Source organism: Ambystoma mexicanum, chromosome 1q (assembly GCF_040938575.1).
Source record: "Ambystoma mexicanum isolate Mex_15411 chromosome 1q, UKY_AmexF1_1, whole genome shotgun sequence".
Lineage (NCBI taxonomy): Eukaryota > Metazoa > Chordata > Amphibia > Caudata > Ambystomatidae > Ambystoma > Ambystoma mexicanum.
In genome coordinates, this window is record NC_090922.1 from 265,558,681 (window position 1) to 265,571,853 (window position 13,173).

The window sequence follows — 13,173 nt, forward strand, 5'->3', positions numbered from 1 at the left end:
GGAGTTAAGTAACGTTTACTCTGAGGCACTCGGAGAAGACTCCAAAAGCACAACCTCCTATTTACAAGCTCCTTGTAGCAACTGGTTATTTTAGCCAGAAAGGTCCCTCAATCGCTGATTAACTGCAAAGCACTGTACCAGTCACACAACCGAGTTAAAACCTTCGGACAGATAGACAAAATAGGTGTGTGATTCACTGTGATGATGTATCCCAGCCTGACTGGGTAATATGCTAGGTTTCTTGCTTGGGAAATACAATGTTCAGTAATCAATGCCTCTCTATTGTTAGTTGCATACTATAAATCACCAAAGACACCCAAATATAACCATGAAATTCTTTACGCCAATATTTATTAAGACATTGCACATCATGGAATATGGGCTCATCATACAAGTCTAGCCAACATTACACAAATGTACCAGTTGGAATTTTCTGACATGAGACATTACCTTCACACTTGGCAAAACCACTCGTATACACAAAAGGATATAGGTATCTGCCAAAACCCGCTTACACAGGATTTAGGGTGAGACCAAACCTCTCCATCTCTTCCTATCACAGGCTAAAATGTTGAAGAATAAGGTTCGAATATCCTGCACCTTGTGGTGTTAGAAAATCTCACAACCACAACACCTCAGAGCCAATCCACACACTCCACCAGGAAAATGATGACACCGCTAGTTTGGAGTGCCATTTGATATGCCTTGGGAAACAAACCTGCACCAGTCTAATGGGAGAATGGACGCAGTCTAAGAAAGGGGTAGGGAAGATCATGACTCCTTCATGGCAATCAAAGCCTTCAGATTGTCACCGTATGTCCATGACGAACAGGTTGCATTTCTCAAATACTTGTGGGTGATTTTTCCAGGGGCCTTGCACTAGATCTCACTCAAACGTCCTCTGCACCCACTATCTTCCAGCCTAACCAGCACCTCTGGTACCAGAACGTTTTCTACATTAGTGGCTCACTGGATACAACAGACCTCAGCCTCCATATCTTTAGATATGCCCAATGGGGGTGAAATGGTCTGTGAAGTGGGGGAGTTCATCTTAAAGCCCCCAACCCAAACATCACTAACCTCCGATCAAACTCCAAAGTGGACAATCCCATTTGCTCTGGCACAGGATGTTCATGCATTTTCCCACCAAAACATTATCTAATTGGACATCAAGTCACAAGACTCTAGGTGCAATCTCAAAATAAAGATTAGCATGTACTGCTGTTCAATTCAAACACATTCTCTCGATAGAGATGTGCCTAGTCCAGCAAATGGTACCTTCTTCTCATAGACCTTGACCAGGGATTTGGGGCTAGACCACAAGGTGCCCCTGGTTTGGTCTATGACGGTGGCGCACACCAAACTGATTAAGGCCTCAAAGCGAAGCATTAAACTAGGTCCCCCCTACAACAACTTAGGCTTCTTCATACCCATGAAATGTTTTTGTGCACTCGCACCCACGTGTTCTTATATATGCGTATTGCATAAGATTAAAGAGAAATGAAAACCAATAATGGAGAAAAAAGTATTCTCTAAAATTGCCACTCCAGCGATATACCCTTGGAAATGCTCAACACCACTCAGATAAGGGACTGAAAAAACATGCATGTATCGCTTGTTCTATGGATGTAGCCCACTCAGGAAGATTCCAATAACAATTTAGCTGTATATACCACACCACAGGAAAACACCTACTCACAATGCAGCCCAAAAACCTGGCAAAATCACCCCTGGGCACGAGTAACAAACAAATGCAAGCATTTCTGCTTTATTGGGAATCCAGAGGTAGGTGCAGCGGACGCTCATTGGGAAGCAAGCAAGGGGTCTGCTTCTGGATTACCTTATTTGGCAAGAGTTTCAAAATTAGCCAACAATATGAGCAATCAAATATATTTTTGGATTATACCTAGAAAGTGCATAGGATTTTTAGAAACAATGATGCCAACATCAAATGAATAGTGGCCTAAGGACTGATGGACACTGAGTTGGGGGCAAAGTCCTGTTCTAATGTCTGGCTCCTTGTGTGTAAATCGCCAACTCTAGTCCATAAGGTGTTTAGGAAAAACCAGGGTTAACCACGCAAAACATACAGAGATAGCTCTGGGCACCAACAGCGACGCCACTAAATGACTTGAATTTTGACCAATTTTTGTTGCATGCTCAGATGAAATATGTATTTAAATTGTAGGGAACAGGGAGCAATGAGGCTTGATAGACTGTTCTAAGGTTCAAGCATCTTTCAGCCCACGTTTAGGTGGTCCAAGTGCAAGAAGTGAACAAATGCATTTATGAACAGCTCTCAGATCACGACTTAGAAACCTTGGCCAGCATTTGAGGCTGTGTCAAAAAAGGTGCATGGTTTGAAAGCTCGGTGTAAAGGCTTCATACTGTGATAAGATGCTCTGAATGTAGTTCTCTAGGGGCATTGCAGCTCGTCGCTGTTTAAGATGCAACTTAATTGAGGGATATTTGATTGAACAGGGATCCCGTTAAAGTACACTGAAAAGGAGAAGTATGGATAGCCAATAGGTAATGTGACTTCTCCCCGTGGATATTGTGACCTGCTGCATCTGAAGGATCACAGCCAGCTGAGCACAGTAGGGCAGGTTAGTAAAATGAAACGCCCCACCATTGGGGAAGCTACTCCCCCTTTGTAAAGCATCCTTAAGTGATCACCTTTCTCCTTTATTTGGCTGCCTCGATAGCTGAATGTCTGCACATTCTTGTAGGGTGGCGCCCAGGAGCCAGGTGGATTGCAGGTATCTGCATTATTCCTACACCTTTAACGTGATTGAAACAAACTTCAAATAACTTTGATTGTTTGCATTGAAGCAAACATGTGAACTTGTTGCTGCTCTGCGACTGTAGTCTATGCTGAGAAATTGTTGTGCTCTGTACCTGCAGGTGAGAAAGATGTTAGAAAATACAAATGAGGCAGAGCAAGGCTCTTACTAGTTTCATGGTCGGACTTTGTCCAAAAGTCTTGCTTAGTCCCTGGGTGATGGCACCAGATGTTTCCAGACTACTACTGTAGAATATCAATGCGCAATGACCTGCAGTGTGGAAGACTCCAGCATATCGCCAATACCTCATCTGCCACATTTGAGCCGTGGCAATTTCAGGAGTATAATTTTGAGTTCATACGTTTTGGTAGTATTCATTTTAGTTTATATTCTATACTTCATTTCGACCGGATGTTTTCTTTTACATAATTTCCTGTTGATGTGCCCCCTGGCACCTCCCTTACTCTGCCTCCCCCTCAAAACATTGTTTCTGAAAGGAGACGCAAGTGAAAGGGACACTCACCCAGTTATTGTGTCCTCAACACCAAGGACACTCATCTAGTACCTTTTCTAGTCCTATTTTCTACCTTTTCTATCCAATAATTTGGATGGGATCAAACTTATCTGGCTTTCTCCCTCATGTGTATGTAACCCCCACCTCCCTTTCTTTCCCCATCTCTGCATTGCTATTTTGCATATAGACCATGTCAACGCAATTGTGTGGTGCATGGTAACTGAGCAGCTGCCATGTGCCATTGTTGGGTCGAAGAGGGTTTTAGGACAATTGCGTGGGACATTGTGAAGAGTGGCACAGACTTCATTGCCAGGCTTTTTCTGTCCGAACCATGTAGAAGTGGGGAAAAGTCACTTAAAGCAGGTGCCACTGCCTCCTGAAGGGAGTCCAGGCTACTTTATATACATACATTAATCACTCAAGCCTTGCAAGTATCTGGATCAGTGGAAACATTTGTCTCGAGGCGACATCACTACAGAAATGTCATGTCCTAAGTAATTAACCCTTTGTCAGCACAATCACAGCTTTTGGCTGGACCTCTTGGTCTCCTTTTCAGCAAATGTCTGAAGGACAAGTGTATTTTGTTTACTCATTTCATAAGACCGAGAGGCACCAAAGAGATCATTAACATATTGAACAAGAACAGCTCTCCCTGGGAGCAAGGTACAACAATTAATTTAGATAAAAAGGAACATGTTACTTACCTGTAACTGTTGTTCTCAAGCATGGATCGGTATGGATTCACATGCTCATGAATATTCCCCGTCGTCAGGCTGGGAATCCTCGGTAAAAAGAAGAAATAAGTATTGCTTTAAAACCTTGAACACTGCTTTTCACCCATTATCCAATCACTGAAGAACGGGTCATACTGCACCCATCCAAAGACGGTCTTCTACCTGAGTCCTGCCCCTGGCGGCCATCTTCAGATTAGAAGCACGGGAGGTGCCAGTATTTTCCCAGAAGAGTCAACGTGGGGACCGAGGGAGGCTTTGCATGCGAGTCCATGTAACTTGTTCCTTCTCCAGCATGGGATCTCACATGGATTCACATGCTCATGAATACGATTATACAGCTGTAACAAAAACTCAACCACGGGAGGTGGCAAAGCTCAACAGAAGTACAAAACCTACCCCCGGAACGACTCGCCGTAAGAAAACAGGTTGAGCAGCACTGCTTGGTCAACTCTGGACTCCTCCCTGGAATCCCTGTCAACACAGTAGACCTTCGTGAAGGTGTGCGTCGACCTCCACGTAGCAGCCCCGCAAATTTTCAGCAGAGGAACCCCAGAGAGAAACGCTGTCATAGCAGCAATGGCTCTGGTGGAGTGTGTTCTCAGCCGGCCGGAAGGGGTCTGTCGGCCAGACGAAGACAGCGCATGATGCAGCCGGAGAGCCTTTTGGATAGGGAGGCCTTGTACAGGGCCTTCCCCAGATTCACAAGACCAAAAGTTCACAAAGAGCTGAGAAGTCTTCCAGAAATCCTTGGAATGGGCCACATAGAACTTCAAGACACGAGCAACGTCCAGCTTATGTAGTAACCGTTCAGCAGCCAAAACCGGATTCGGGAAGAAGACTGGAAGCACCAAAGGTTTGTTGGGGTGGAACTCAGAAGGAGGGGTGAGTGAGGAGCACCACCCTTGCAGGCTGAAGGGATAAGTAGGGGCCTTTGCAGGAAAGAGCTTGGATCTCCCCTGTGTGCCTGGCCAAAGTGATCGCCACAAGGACGATAGCTCAGGGGCAAGGCACTCGCCTTGGAAACAAGACAACGCAGAGCAACACAGGTTCGACCCCCGGGTCCGCGCTTAGAAACCTCTGGGTATTAAGCGCGTTATAATAACCAATTACAATTACAGGAATGCAGCCTTCCATGAAAGAAACTTGAGAGGAGCACGATGTAAAGGCTTAAATGGAGAACCCATGAGCTTAGTGGGGACAACATTGAGCTCCCACGCCGGGGCCGGAGCTTTCCCTGTAGGGAAATACCTAACAAGACCTTTCATGAATTCTTTGACCAGTCTGCGAGACCATAACAATGGCCTTGTAGGTGAATGGGTGTATCGTGAAATGGCTGCAAGGTGCACGTTTGATGGAGGCATGGGCCAAACCAGACTTGGCCAGCGAGAGCAGGTATGGCAGGAGCGGAGGAGCAGAGACACACAGCGGCGTGATGCCCTGCACCATACAGTGAAATGTTTTCATTTGTGACCATAGCACGAAAGAGTAGAGGGCGCATTGGGCTTGGCAAAAAGGGCTTTACACGTAGTGGCCAAACTCTAAAGCTGCAGGAGCCGGGCCCTGAAGTTCATCAACGCTGGATCGTGATGCAGGATGGTTCCGTCTTCTCCGGAGAGCAGGTCTGGAAGAGGAGGCAGCCTGATGTTTGGCGCCGCTGACAGGCACAGCTGGTCCGGGTACCATATCTGGCGTGGCCACGCCGGGGCAATGAGTATCATCTTGCAGCGACATCTCTCAGGGTGTTGATGATGCGTAGCAGGAGGGGGATCAGATGAAAGGCGTACAGCAATAGACCCTCCCTCCCATCTGAGTGAGAAGACGTCCCCCAAGCTCCCCAGTTGGGGGAACATGCTGGCGAACTACTTGTATTTGGAGTTCGCTGTTGTGGTAAATAGATCGATCTCAGGACAACCCCATTGACGGAACAGACAGGTCACTTGGCCCTGCTGCAACTCCCATTCGTGATCGACCAGAGTTCCCCGCGGAGGGCATCCGCTATGGTGTTCTTTATACCTGCTAGGTGAAAGGGCTCGAGAACATGTTCTGAAGGATCACCCAATGCCATAGGGTCTGTGCCTCCAACGACATAGCAGAGGACCAGGTTCCGCCCTGCTTCCTAATGAACATTGTGGTGGTGTTGTCCGTGTCATTTCTCACCACCTGACCTTTCAAAAGAGGCAAGAACGACTTGAGGGCCCATAACACGGCCAAAGCTCCAGCACATTGATGTGCAGATCCTTCTCCTCCATGCAGTCAAAGGCCTCTGGCTTGAGACTTCCCAGTGTGGGCACCCCATCCGTCCAGAGAGGCGTCCGTGGTGACCAATGCCTGAAACGGAGTGTCCGGAATGGGGACCATTGTGTAAGGTGAGAGCGCACCCGCCACCCCCACCATTGGATGGCTTGCCTGAATTCCAGGTTGCGCTTCAACCTGTGTGACCAATTGCCTGTGGCCTGGTGCCACTTGCAGCCAGAAACTCCTCGAGTGGCCTCATCTGCAGCCTGCAGAAGAGGATCAGATGTATGCAGGAGGACAGAATTTCCAGAAGCGACTTGACCCGGATGGTTGTGGATTTGATGGCGGGCAGACTATGCACCTTCCCCAGGATGGCCAGCACCCGTTCTTCCGAGGGGATAGCTAGGGACGCCACTATGTTGAGACGTGCCCCCAGAAACAGAATGTCCTCCGATGGCGTTATGCAAACTTTTGGATAATTGCTAGTTTATGATCCCCATTAGCAGGCGTATGGTCTCCTGTGTGTGTTGCACCACCAATCTCTGAGAACGTGACTGGATGATCCAGTCGTTGAGGTACGGGTATACGTGTATGCCCTTGAGAAGTAGATGTGCAGCTATCGGGGCCAAAGTAGTCATGTAGTCTCCTTCCTCCAGTTGACCGAGTACCTGCTGCAACACGACCACGACCATCCTGAACCTTTGGGACCTTAGGTACGTGTTGAGGCCCCGTAAATCCAGAATTGGGTGCCCCCCTCTCCTCTAACTTCTTTCTTACTAGAAAGTATCTGGAGTATGCTCCGTAAGCCTTGGATCCGCAGATAGACTGGTTCTATCATGCCCTTTGCCAGCATAGCTGGTACTTCCCGCAGCAGCTGGGCAATGTGTTCCTTCCTCATTACAGGTGTAATACGAGGGCATTTGTGTTCGAATTCCAGCATGTGACCGTTCTGAAGACTGTCCAGCACCCATTAGTCGGTGGTGACGCCTCTCCAGGTATCAACAAAATTTGACTGTCTCCCACTGGGGTGTGTTCTAACTTGATGGGTCCGACTTGATGGTCGTGCAGTTATGTAATGCCTCCGTCCCCAAGTACCGCTCGAGCAGAAAGTAAATTACTGCCCAAGCAATCTTTGAGGCCACAGGTGGGAGTGTTGTCGTCAGCCTGGTATCGGGAACGCCGGAAGGACCCCTGAGTACTGTAAGGCAAAGGGTTATAATCAAGGAAAACACTCAAAAAGGCAATTGGCAATGGACAGAAGGAGTAAACAAGATGCAGTGACACCAGCTTACCTAACAGGGGTGGAGTGTAGGTAAGGAACCTATGCAGGGGAACCCAAAGCAGGCTGGAATGATGTAGTTAACACTCCTGAAAGCACCTGGTGGAGCAAGACTGGATCCGTGGCAAAGCGTGAAGCAATCCGAGGGTTGCAAAACAGAAGGGGCAATCCAAAAGCAAGTCCAGAGTACAAATAGATGTCAAATGTCCGGGAAATCCGAGAGCACGCCAGAGTCCAAGGGTAATCCAAGAGCAGTTCCAAAAAGCGTTCCGAGGTCGAAGCAAGGAGAGAAAACAAGAAGCAAAGGTAACGCCTGGCAATCCTCCGTAGAAGTAGCTGTGAAGCAAAGAGTCTTGTTTGCCGGCTTCTTTTGAAGAGGCGAGCGGTATCACGTGACGCATCACGTGACTGCTCGCGCACGTCGCGTGGAGCGCAACGTGGCCAGCGATTGGGGCTGTCGGTACGTCCTGGTCTCCTGGCGTTGCCGGCTGTGCTGGAGGCGCCATGGCAACCGCCAACGCGGAAAAGGGCGAAAAGAGGCAGGTCCGCCCAACATGGTATTCCGCCTGCCGTGTTTCCCCCGCTGGTGTGAATCGGAAATACGACGGCGAGAAGCGCCTGATGAAGGAGACAGGTGTGAGGGGGGAAGTGAGAGATGGGTTGCGTGAGAGGGCGTGACAGAGCCCCCCCTCAAAGGCCCACGACCGCGTGGGCTGGAAGGATGCTCCCGGTGAAACCGGGCCACCAGGCGGGGAGCGTGAACATCCCGGGAAGCAACCCAGGAGCGGTCCTCAGGGCCGTACCCCCTCCAGTCCACGAGATACTGCAATCCGCCCCTGTGAATACGGGAACCCAGAATAGCCCGCACCTCAAATACATCGGGGGACAAGACAGAGACCGGGGCAGGAGGGGTAGCCAACCGGGTAGGACCAGGGCACGGTTTAAGCAGGGAGACGTGAAAAACCGGATGGATCCGCCAGGCGGGGGGCAACGCCAGGCGCATAGCCACCAGGTTCAGGACTTTGACCACCTCATATGGACCCACAAACCGAGGGAGAAGTTTGCGACAGCCAGGGATGTGTAAATGGCGGGTAGAGAGCCAAACCCGGTCCCCCACCTTGTATGCAGGTGCAACCGCCCTCTTCCTGTCAGCAGTGGTTTTCATGGAGGATTGGGCCTCACGCAGGTGGACCAATGTTTGGGCATGGACCGAGACCAAATCCCGAGCGCAGGCTGAAGCGGCGGGGGTATCAGAAGAAGAGAAGTCCGGAATGGGAAGAGTACGGGGATGTTGGCCATAGAGGGCGAAGAAAGGAGAGAACCCAGTAGCAGAGTGCAGTGTATTGTTGTAAGCAAACTCGGCGAGATGCAAGAGGTTAAGCCAAGTGTCCTGATACTGTAACGTCAGGCAGCGTAGATACTGCTCCAATGACTGATTGACCCTCTCGGTTTGCCCGTCGCTCTCAGGATGGTAAGCAGAGGAATAATGTGCATCAATACCCAACAGAGAGGTGAGGGCCCGCCAGAATCGGGAGGTGAACTGTGTACCTCGATCGGACACCAAAACATGGGGCAGGCCAAAGAGACAGAAGACAGACCTAAAGAAATGCTTGGCTAAGACCGGGGCTGAGGGTACCCCCTTGCATGGTACGAAACGGGCCAGTTTGGTATATGAGTCGACAACGACCCAAATAGTATCGAAACCCTGTGTACGTGGCAGGTCGGTAATCAGGTCCATTGAGACCGTATGCCAAGGACGTGGAGGAACCGGGAGAGGAAGAAGAAGACCCAAAGGTCGGCCCCTGCGTGACTTGCCCTGGGCACAGACTGAGCAGGTGTTGACGTAATTTTGTACGTCGCGTTTCATAGTCGGCCACCAACACCAGCGTTTGAGTAAATCCAAAGTACGATGCTGCCAGGGGTGACCATTAATGGCAGCATCATGAGACCACTCCAACGCCAGGTTCCTGGTCTCGCTTGTGGGAAGGAAGAGCTTCCCGTGTACAAAGGGCAGCCCATCCTGCATGACCGGATCCCATTCTGTTAGTGACTGTGGATAGCGGGAGACCCACTGTCGTATGGCGGACTGTAATGAAGGTGATGGTGTGCAGACACAAACTACATGAGTCTCACTCAACAAGGTTTCAGGGAAGGACGGGAGAACCTCCCCCCCAGGGGAACGAGACAGAGCGTCTGCTTTCCCATGCCCAACACCAGGTCTATGTTTGACCACGAAGTCGAACGCGGCAAAGAAGAGATGCCAACGTACTTGTCGGCTGTTTGTACATTTCAGGGAGGCAAGGTCTTGGAGATTCTTATGATCGGAGAACACTACCGTCTGGTGTTTTGCGCCCAGGAGGTGGTGTCTCCAGGTCTGTAGGGCGTCCTTAATGGCCAATAGTTCTTTTTCTGTGACTGTGTAGTGCAATTCGCTTGCCGTGAACTTACGTGAGTGAAATGCAACCGGATGCAAACCACCAGTGGTAGGACATGGTTGGGACAGTACAGCTCCTAGTGCATAAGAGGATGCGTCTGCCTCGAGGACAAACGGGAGTTCAGGGTCAGGATGTTGTAACACCGGGGCAGTGGTGAACATAGTTTTCAGGGAGTCAAAGGCGTTTTGTTGTTTCAAGGACCAGACATAGGGGACTGAAGGGCTAGTGAGCGCAGTGAGTGGTGCTACAATAGAAGAGAACCCAGCTATGAATCGTCGGTAAAAGTTGGCGAAACCCAAAAATGATTGCAGTTGCTCGAGCGTGGTCGGAAATGGCCATTCGTTAATTGCCCGGACTTTGGACTGATTCATAGAGAGACCCCCAGGAGAGATATGGAACCCCAAGAACTCAACCTGACTGGTGTGGAAAATGCACTTCTCGGGTTTAGCAAAATGTGTGTTGGTTTGAAGACGCAACAACACTTCCTTGACATGCGTGATGTGTTCGTCAAGGGAGGAAGAGAAAACCAATATGTCATCCAAGTACACTACTACGTAAGCGTTCAGGATATCGCAAAATATGTCATCCATGAAGCGCTGAAACGTAGCAGGAGCATTACAGAGGCCAAACGGCATAACTGTATACTCAAACAACCCTTGACGTGAGCAGAAGGCCGTCTTCCATTCGTCTCCCTCTCGCATGCGTATGAGATTGTATGCTCCCCGCAGGTCCAGTTTAGTGTAGATTGTGGCATGAGTGAGTTTGTCTAACAAGGGGGTAATGAGAGGTATAGGATAGCGGTTTTTTACCGTGATGGCGTTCAAACGCCTGTAATCAATGCAAGGACGGAGATCCCCTTCTTTCTTTGGCACAAAGAAGATAGGACTTGCAGCTGGGGATGTTGATGGGCGAATGTGACCCAGACGCAGGGCCTGCTGTATGTATTCTTGCAGGACTCGTTCTTCTGTCTGGGTTAGGGAGTAGATCCGCCCCTTTGGGATGGGGGCGTCTGGGACTAAATCAATGGGGCAATCGTAGGATCGATGCGGAGGAAGACCTTCCGCAGAGCCTTTGTCAAACACAGCCCGAAATTCAGAATACTCAGGAGGTATGTTGTACATGACCGCCCCTATCATGTGAGTGTCCTGGGCGTCGGATCCATCTTCTATGGTTAAAGAAGCGACTACCCCGAGAATGTCTGCGGGACTAGAAACCCGAGGTGTCTCGAGCAGACAGTAATATTGGCACGTTTCTGATTCAAAGGAGACCTGACCCGTGCCCCAGTTTATCAGGGGGTTGTGCCTCTTTAGCCAAGGAATGCCCAGGATAACACCGAACTGAGGCGTGGCTATGAGATCAAATGACATGGTCTCTCTATGGACTTCCTGTATGACTAATTCCATAGGGGCTGTCTGTTGTAAGATTGGTCCAGAGGCTAGGGACGTCCCGTCTACTGCATGAACCGGTTCGGGTGTTTCTTTTTTATCAGAGGTAAGTTTAGCGAACTGGCTAGAGCTATATCAATGAAGCAGCCTGTTGCTCCAGAGTCGATCACTATTTGTACTGTATGGGAGACCCCTGCGGCTGGGTTTAAGGTAGCTTGTACCACCACAGGTCGGACGGGACCAAAAGCTGGATCAGAGGTATTTTGTATAGGACTCGCCCCAACCCCTGATCTCAAGGGCGAGTCTTCGGAAAACCCGGAGCTTTGTTCCTTGGCCGGCGGGGACACTCTTTTACAAAGTGTCCGTTGAGACCGCAGTAGAAGCAAGCGTTGTCCGCCCTTCTGCGCTCTCGTTCGGCATGAGTAATAGGACTGCGTACCCCGCCGATCTGCATGGGTTCAGGTAGGGTGCCAGATGAGGATGAAGGCGTGGTCTGGGATAACCCTGCTACCCCCTTACGTTCTGCCCGTCTGGCGTCAATTTGCAAGGTCAAATCGACTAGATCGATATATAGTGAGGGAAGAGAGGGTACCACAGATAAAGCGTCCTTCATGGACCCACAGAATCCCCTATAATAGACCACTGCTTTCTTGTTCTCTGGCCATGAAGTCTCAGTAGCGAGTTGGTTAAACTTGGTGATATATTCAATGAGAGTGGATCGGCCTTGAGTAAGATCTAAGAGTTCCATGTCTCTGGATTGGGCTTTATATCTAGTGTCAAAAACCTTGGCCATCTCTTGGGTTAATAACTCAAAATCATACAGAGCAGGGTGGTTGCCCTCCAACAATGGATTAGCCCATGTGGCTGCCACACCCGACAAATGGGATAAAAGAAAAGCCGCCTTAGAGACAGGATCAGAGAAGGCCTGGGGTCGGCATAAGAAATGCAGTTTGCACTGATTTATGAAGGTGCGATATTTCAAGGGATCCCCCTGATACCTCTCAGGGGCTGCTAGAGGAAATGGGGTCTGAACCACTACAGACGGGGTTGGCGGAATGGGTGGTGTGACGGGAATCGGATTTTGGGATGGGGCAGCATCGCCGAACTCAGCGTCAACAGGTAATGGATGTCGTGTGCTTTGCATGGCGTCAAGACGGTGGTTCAGTGCAGTGGTGGCAGATGCCAGGTCCGTGCGGAGGGCAGTGGTAGCAGCTTCCATATCTGTCCTAAGCGATGTCACTGCTTGCATTAAAGCGGTCACAGGGTCCCCGGCAGAAACATCCATAACTGGACGACCATAAGGCTTCACAGTCTGTTCTAACTTGATGGGTCCGACTTGATGGTCGTGCAGTTATGTAATGCCTCCGTCCCCAAGTACCGCTCGAGCAGAAAGTAAATTACTGCCCAAGCAATCTTTGAGGCCACAGGTGGGAGTGTTGTCGTCAGCCTGGTATCGGGAACGCCGGAAGGACCCCTGAGTACTGTAAGGCAAAGGGTTATAATCAAGGAAAACACTCAAAAAGGCAATTGGCAATGGACAGAAGGAGTAAACAAGATGCAGTGACACCAGCTTACCTAACAGGGGTGGAGTGTAGGTAAGGAACCTATGCAGGGGAACCCACAGCAGGCTGGAATGATGTAGTTAACACTCCTGAAAGCACCTGGTGGAGCAAGACTGGATCCGTGGCAAAGCGTGAAGCAATCCGAGGGTTGCAAAACAGAAGGGGCAATCCAAAAGCAAGTCCAGAGTACAAATAGATGTCAAATGTCCGGGAAATCCGAGAGCACGCCAGAGTCCAAGGGTAATC

General features: G+C 49.7%; 1 protein-coding gene across 3 annotated transcripts in view; it reads right to left on the reverse strand.

Moving 5' to 3' along the window:
• SDR42E1 (short chain dehydrogenase/reductase family 42E, member 1) overlaps positions 1–13,173 on the reverse strand; it is a 252,431-nt gene that overhangs the window by 97,654 nt on the left and 141,604 nt on the right. The window lies entirely within an intron of this gene.